This window comes from Euphorbia lathyris, chromosome 3, assembly GCF_963576675.1.
Source record: "Euphorbia lathyris chromosome 3, ddEupLath1.1, whole genome shotgun sequence".
Classification (NCBI taxonomy): Eukaryota; Viridiplantae; Streptophyta; class Magnoliopsida; order Malpighiales; family Euphorbiaceae; genus Euphorbia; species Euphorbia lathyris.
This window is the reverse complement of record NC_088912.1, coordinates 68,779,489-68,787,172: the sequence shown is the minus strand read 5'-3', so window position 1 is coordinate 68,787,172 and position 7,684 is coordinate 68,779,489.

Below are 7,684 nucleotides of genomic sequence, written 5' to 3'. Positions count from 1 at the left end.
TCCTACAGATACCCTTTTTACATGTGTAAATGTATACAATTATAATTTTCTCCCAACTCATCTCTTGAAGACTCTTTATATGCCCAAGACATGACATGACATGACATATTCACTCTCATAGCAAACCAACTCCCTCTTAAACCCATTGAAGCCCAACCCAGCCCATTTAGAGTCATCTATATTCATTCACAATGTCTTTTTTTTTTTAACATTTTTCCAACAATAGGGCTACACCACCCAAACTTAGAAGAGTTAGGGATAATTTCAAATTAAATTATGTGGTTATAAGATTTTGTAAATCCGTACATTTTTTTTTTCACCAACCAAACTCTATAGTTTGCGCCGTTAACAGAATCAAGGCAAATATCTTAACTCTGTTAAAAGGCCGGCATGTCATGGGGATTTTTTTTTGAGGAAAATTACAAAATTGGATGAAATTGAAGACTCATTTATATATTTAACTCATTTACTCAACTTACTATATATCTAGACTATTTTTGTGTGACTTTCCCAAAATACATTTAATATATATATAACACTTAGAAATTTTTTAGCCTTTCTTCTTTCTTCCTCCCGTCTGACTTCGCAGATTTTGTAATATGCGAAGTCTGCGAAGATAATGTTTGGTTCAGTAGATAATTTTAATTCGCAGATTTCGCAATATGCGAAGCCTCGAAGATAAAAGGCTTGTTTTTAAGCATTTTTATCTTCGTAGACTTCGCATATTGCGAAATCTGCGAAGTGGTATATAACAAAAAAAAGGTATAATATAACAAAAAAAGGTATAATATAACAAAAAAGATTCTAACATTAAAATGATAATATTATCAAAATTTACAACAAGATTGCAACAATAACAACATTCAAATCATTTCAAAATCAATGTGACGAATCTTGACGGAAATTTCTCAATGTATCAGAAGAGAATCCAAGAAAAATTTCTCATCTGCATCCGAGTACACCGCCTTCTTGAAAGGGATGTTATTTATTCAACCACCTTCAGAAAAATTTAATCGTGTTAGGAAGAAAAAAGATGATTTGGCTCCGCGAAAAGAGGATTTTGCGAAGTCTTCGAAGAGAAATGTGCAAGGAAGATGATGATTTTACTTCGTGAAAAGAGGATTTCGCGAAGTCTGTGAGGAGAAATGTGACGATTTTACTTTGCGAAAGTAGATTAAGTGAAGTCTGCGAAGGGAAAAGTCATGAACATTTCTTCTCGCAGACTTCGCATAATCCTCTTTCGCGAAGTAAAATCGTCTGTTTCTGGCTCTTTCTCCTTGCAGACCTTCGCGAAACTAGATTACGCAAAATGATGTTCTGGAAAAAAGACAAAGAGAAAGCAATAGATTACTTATATTTTTTCCGCCTTTTACTATTAAAATCGTCAATTTATTTAAAATAATTTATTGGTCATCTAAATTTGCTTAAAATGATCTATTGGTCCTCTAAACATGATCCATGTATTCTTAAAATTGATTTAAGTGATCTAGATTGCAATTTATCCGTAGAAGAATTAAAACTTTAAAAGTAAAAACTTAATTTATAATTTTAAATTTTTAAAATAAATTAACTTTTTATTTTATAAATTTTTACACCACGATTTAGTGATTTAATGGCGAATTAAAAAAGATAAGTTTAGAAGCGATTCATGGGGTAAATTACATATGTGGTGTACAACATTTACCCCAAATCACACTTTAGTGTACAACCAAAATTTTGTCACACTAAACTGTACGAACTTCAGGTGACCTCCCACTAAAACGTATAGTCGGTTTTTATGACTGGTCAACTATGTCATGTCAGCTTTAGTCGGTTTTTATGACTGGTCAACTATGTCATGTCAGCATTTTGCATTGTAGAATTAAAAAAAAGTGGGACCCACTATTTATGGGGAAGACTAATATAACTTTATTGTTTATATAATTACTAAAACACCATAATCTTCGTATTAAACTCTTATTTGGGATAATTTTTATAAAAAATTACCCCATTCGACCTGGTTGAGAAATTTTTCCCTAGGAGGGGCTATTTCCCAACCAGGGTTACTTTTTTTGAATTTGTTAACCATTATGGCGCCGATGGCGCTGTAATGGGCTTGTGGATAGGAATTCCTATCCATAAGTGGGGCAGTGGCTTCACGCAACTGCCCCAAAATAAATATTAAAAAAAATATATATTATTTTATAAAAATAAAAATAAATTTATAAAATAATTATAAAAAAGAAATTAATTTATTATTTTATAAAAATAAAATTATATATCACAACGATATTATTAATGCACTAAATATTTTAATGTGTTATTAATGCATTAAATTTTTTTTTTTTGTTAGTAATACATTAAATATTTAACATATACGTTTCAATCGAAATATAAATTTAGCCATAACGTAAGAAATTGTACAAATTTAACACTAATGTTTCAAGGAAGATCAATTTTAATCATATGTTACCGAAAATTTGGAAAAAATTTGTTTGGCTATTATTTAGCCACGTCGGACCTTCTAAACCAGTTTGTCGATAAATTGAATCGGTTTCATATATTTTTTTATAATTATATTAATAACACAATAAAATATTTTAGACAGTTTCAAAAAACTAAACCTGCTACATAGAAATTAATCACAATTTTTCTTTTTTAAATTGTCTAAAATATTTTACTATGTTATTAATGCACTAAATACTTTTTTATTAGTAATGCACTAAATATTTAACCGTAATGTTTCAAGCGAAGTGCAGATTTAGCTCTAATACATAAAATCGTGCAAATTTAGCACTAATGTTTCCAAGAAAGATTAATTTTAACCATACGCTATCGAAAATTTGAACAAAATGTGTTTGACCGTTATTTAGTCACATCAGACTTTCTAAACCAGTTTGTCGATAAATTGAATCAGCTTCATACATTTTTTTTGTAACTATATTAATAATATAGTAAAATATTTTAAACAGTTTCAAAAAACTAAACCTGTTACATATAAATTAATCATAATTTCTTTGAAAATGTCTAAAATATTTTACTTTGTTATTAATATACTAAATATATTTTTTTGTTAGCAATGCACTGAATATTTAACCGTAACATTTCAAGTGAAGTGCAGATTTAGCCCTAACGTATGAAATTGTACAAATTTAGTCTTAACGTTTTCAAATTAAATTTAAACTAATCAAAATTTTATAAAATAAAAATTCACTAACATCATTGTAATATGTAATTATACAGTTAGGTTCTGATTACAACCAAATACATTTTTATCTTAAAAAAAATTATTTTTACATATCAGCAAAACACAACATCCAAACAAACTTTCTAAATCAAAACAATAAATAATATGGTAGAATTTTATGTTTTTTTACAAATTTGAAAGTTTATGACTAAATAACAGGCAAACAAGTCTTTTTAAATTTTCGATAGTGTATGGTTAAAATCGGGCTTAAAACACTTTTTGGCCTTTGACCTATCCAAAATTTATGCATTTGACCTCTGGCCTATTATTTGGTCATATTTGGCCCCTAACCTATCAAATTAGATAAAATCCAACCCATATTGAATGAAAAATTAACCGTGTTAGAAAATTAATAGCAGTAACCAATACAAAAATGACACATGACACATAAATAAAATTAATTTTCACACTATCGGAACAATAGAAAAAGTTTTTAGGATTTTTTTACTATGTAAAATAGTTACTGTTGCCATCTCTAATTGAAAATTAATTTTATTTATGTGTCATGTGTGTTTTTTGTATTGGTGACTGCTGTTAATTTTCCATTCAATATGGGTTGAATTTTATCTAATTTGATAAGTCAGGGGCCAAATGTGACCAAATAATAGATTATGAGCCAAATGCACAAATTTTGGATAGGTCAAGGGCCAAAAAGTACTTTAAGCCTTTAAAGTCGATCATACTTGAAATTGTTAGGATTAAATTTGCATAATTTCAAATGTTAGGAATAATATTGTACTTCATTTAAAACGTTAAGGTTAAATTTATACAAATTCATAATATGACTAAATTTGGACTTCCTTCAAATTTAAATACTAATTAAATTTCTATAAAATAAATAATTTTTATATAATTTTATTTTTATTTAATACTATAATAAAAAAATTATTATATATTTTGGGACCACTGTCCAAAAATATATTAGTTGACAGGAATTGATATTCCTATCAACATTTGATGCTCATAAAAAAAAAAAATTAAGGGTCCGTTTGGTTGCTACTTTTCATGTTCCTGTTTGCCTTTTTATTTCAAAAAGGAGAGTTTTAGATGTTTGGTTAGTGATTTCCTGTTTGCTTTTCACACCTGAAAAGAAGCTTTTTACAAAAGCAGAGAATCTCTGCTTTTTGGAAAAGCAGATTTTCCTAACAGCAAACAGCAAACCGTAACAGCAAATAGCAACAACAAACGACAACAGCAAACCGTAACAGCAAAAAGCAAACAAAAATAGCAAACAGTAGGTAAAATAAACGAGCTCTAACTGTGGTTGGAAAACAGCCCTTTTGGAAAAAGATTTTCCAACCATAACCAATAGAATAATTTTTTATTAAAATTGCCCCATTTAAAGGATTAATCCATAATCTACTCTCACTCTTTTCTCTCTACAATTTCTCTCTCACTCTTCTCTCTACCGTTTGAAAACTAGGATATTCAGAAAAAACTAAAACATACAAGTTTAACCAAAAAAAAAAAACTCCATAGGACATATTCTCTGAATATTACAAATATTATACTTGAATTAAAAGAAAAATATAAATTCAATTCTATGAATTAAAAGAAACAGATTGAAGCTTGTGCATGATGGAAATAGTGTGTTTGGGGATCATAATCAACCCGATTTTGGACATGTTAGAGCATCCTTTAGTGGGTGCCATTTACTTATTACTTTTAACCAAAAAGTTGTAACTAACCATTAGATAGGTTGTGTCTAAATATAGTTTCTTACTTTCTGTAGTGATGAACAATAGATTTATCCCATAAAATTCAAAGAGAGAAAAGCAAGGTGGGAGTGTAGCACACGGAGGCGCCAGATGAGGCGAGCGCCTCCGACGCCTCAAACAATAGCACTCATCACCCTGCTTTTACTTTATTATTTATAGATCCAGTCATTTTTCATTTATTTGTATTTTTATTTTGACCTTCACAAACTACTAAAATGACAAGCACTCTAATACTATGTTACTTTTAGAAGTGATTTATATCTAGGTGGCACCACTAGATATGCTCTTAGGAAAAAAATGCTAGAATGAACTCCGTATGAAAGTTCCCTCTCTCACTGTCGAGAAAATGGAATTGTCCCATCCTTTGCCAGACAAGGCAGACGAATAAGAAGAGAAGCCACACGAAAAGAATACAAATCGAAGAAGATGAAAATTATAAATTGAAAGAAACAGATTACGGATTCCACATAATTACCGCTATTTAAACTTAATTAAATTAATTTCTTTTCATAATTTTTTTAAATTTAATTACTGTTAGAATTTATGCAAAATAGTAGAGAGAGAAGTGAGAGAGAGAAAACGTAGAGGAAGAAATGGTAGAGAGAGGAGTGAGAGAGAAATGGGAGAAAAAGGTTGAAGGAAGAAGATAAGGGTATTTTAGTAATTTTATAAGGAATAAGGCTATATTAGTCATTCCATAAACAGTGTGTCCTACTTTTTTTTAATTTTACAACTGAAAAATGCTGATATGACATAGTTGACCAGCGTTGACCGGTCACAAAAATCGGCTGTACACTTTAGTGGGAGATCACCTGAAGTTCGTACAGTTTAGTATGACAAAATTTTGATTGTACACCAAAATGTGATTTGGGGTAAAGGTTGTACACCACATATATAATTTACCCGCGACTCATGCATTTAGCCATTGATAAATAAAGAAAAAAAGGAAAAATTATAAAATTGGATCAAATAAGAGATCAATTTACATTTTTAACCCACTTAATAAACTATATATCTAGACTATGTTTGTGTGGTTTTCCCAAAATATCCTTACCCTTTCATCTTCCCCCTTCTCCATTATCTTCCTTACGCGAACAGTTGCTCTCTCAGACTTTTGATCTTCATCTCTTCCTTTAAATTTCGTGAAATCTGTTACATTTCTCCATATCACCATGTATTTTTCTTCTTCTTCTTCCTCTCTTCATCTCTTGATTCTTCATCTTCCTAATCCTAGAAAACGAAGCCATGGTTCTTCATCTTCATGTTCCTGCTCGTTTCTTGGTTTCTTTCTTCTCATGACCATCGAAGAAATGGTTATTCTAGGTTATTTTGTTTTTCCAGTTCATTGTATTGTTATTGTCAATTTTAATGGTGAAAGATGCGAAAAATGTAAGTATCTACTGTTTTCTCTGTGTTTTTCCAGAAAATCACTTCTCGTCATCTGGTTTCGCAAAGATCTGCGATGAGAAAGAGCCTTAAACGTGATGATCTACTTTACGAATCGATGATTTCGCGAAGTCTTCGAATAGAAAAGTTCATGATTTTTCACTCGTAGACTTCACGAAATCATCGATTCGCGAAAGTAGATCGTCACGTTTCAGACATCGCAAACTTCGCGAAATCATTGATTTGCGAAATAAAATCATCATTTTCCCTGCACATTTATATCCGCATGCTTCGCGAATCCTCATTTCGCGAAGCCAAATCGTCATTTTTTCTACCTAACAGGATTAATTTTTTCTGAAAGTGGTTGAATACATAATATATATTTCTAGAAGGCGGCGTATTGGGGTGCCATGAGAGACATCCATCCCAAAAGGTCTGGACATCCATTTCTCATCCAAAAAGGTCTGGACTTCCAATACAGGGGGAAATTTCCATCCAGATTCGTCACGTTCACTTTAAAATGATTTGTAGTAGTTTATTGTGATAATCTTGTTGTAAATTTTGATAATATTATGATTTTAATGTTATTATTATGGCAATCTTGTTGTAAATTTTGATAATGTTATGATTTTAATGTTGGAACCCTTGTTGTTGTGCTTTTTGTTGTTATATATCACTTCGTAAAAACTCGGTCGGAATTCGCATATTGAGAAATCTGTGAAATGAAATCATCTAATAATTCAAACATTATCTTCGCAGACTTCACATATCGTGAAATCTGCAAAGTCAGACGAGAGAGAGACAAACGCGATGTAAAATTACAAACATATTAAAGGTATTTTGAAAAATCACACAAATATAGTTTATATATGCAATAGATTGAATAAATGAGTTAAAAACGTAAATAAATCTCCTATTTGATTTGATTTTATAATTTTCCGAGAAAAAGAAATTCAAAGTCAAGATAATCGGTTCATAATTGCATATTAATAGCAGGCGTATGGTTCGGTCTACTCTATCTTTATCGTCATCGTCATCGGATTGACATTTGGACCATAAAAAACTATCATCTTTACCTTGTAGTTTTACTCGCCCTTATAAGCTTACACGTTGCATTTAAAAAACATCAAGGCAGTTCTGTCGCGAGTACGCTTATTACTAGCAGCGCTGAGATTATATCATCTTTGCGATATTGTGTCTCGTGATATTCTAGGTGTTCACCGTGCAAGTTTTTAGAAGTCAACGAAATCCATCTAATCATAAATGCCCACGTCATACAACTAGTGGTTGTTTTAGCTAACCATGATAATCTGCAACGGTGACGCATTGACAAAAAAGAAAGGCTTTGTCATTT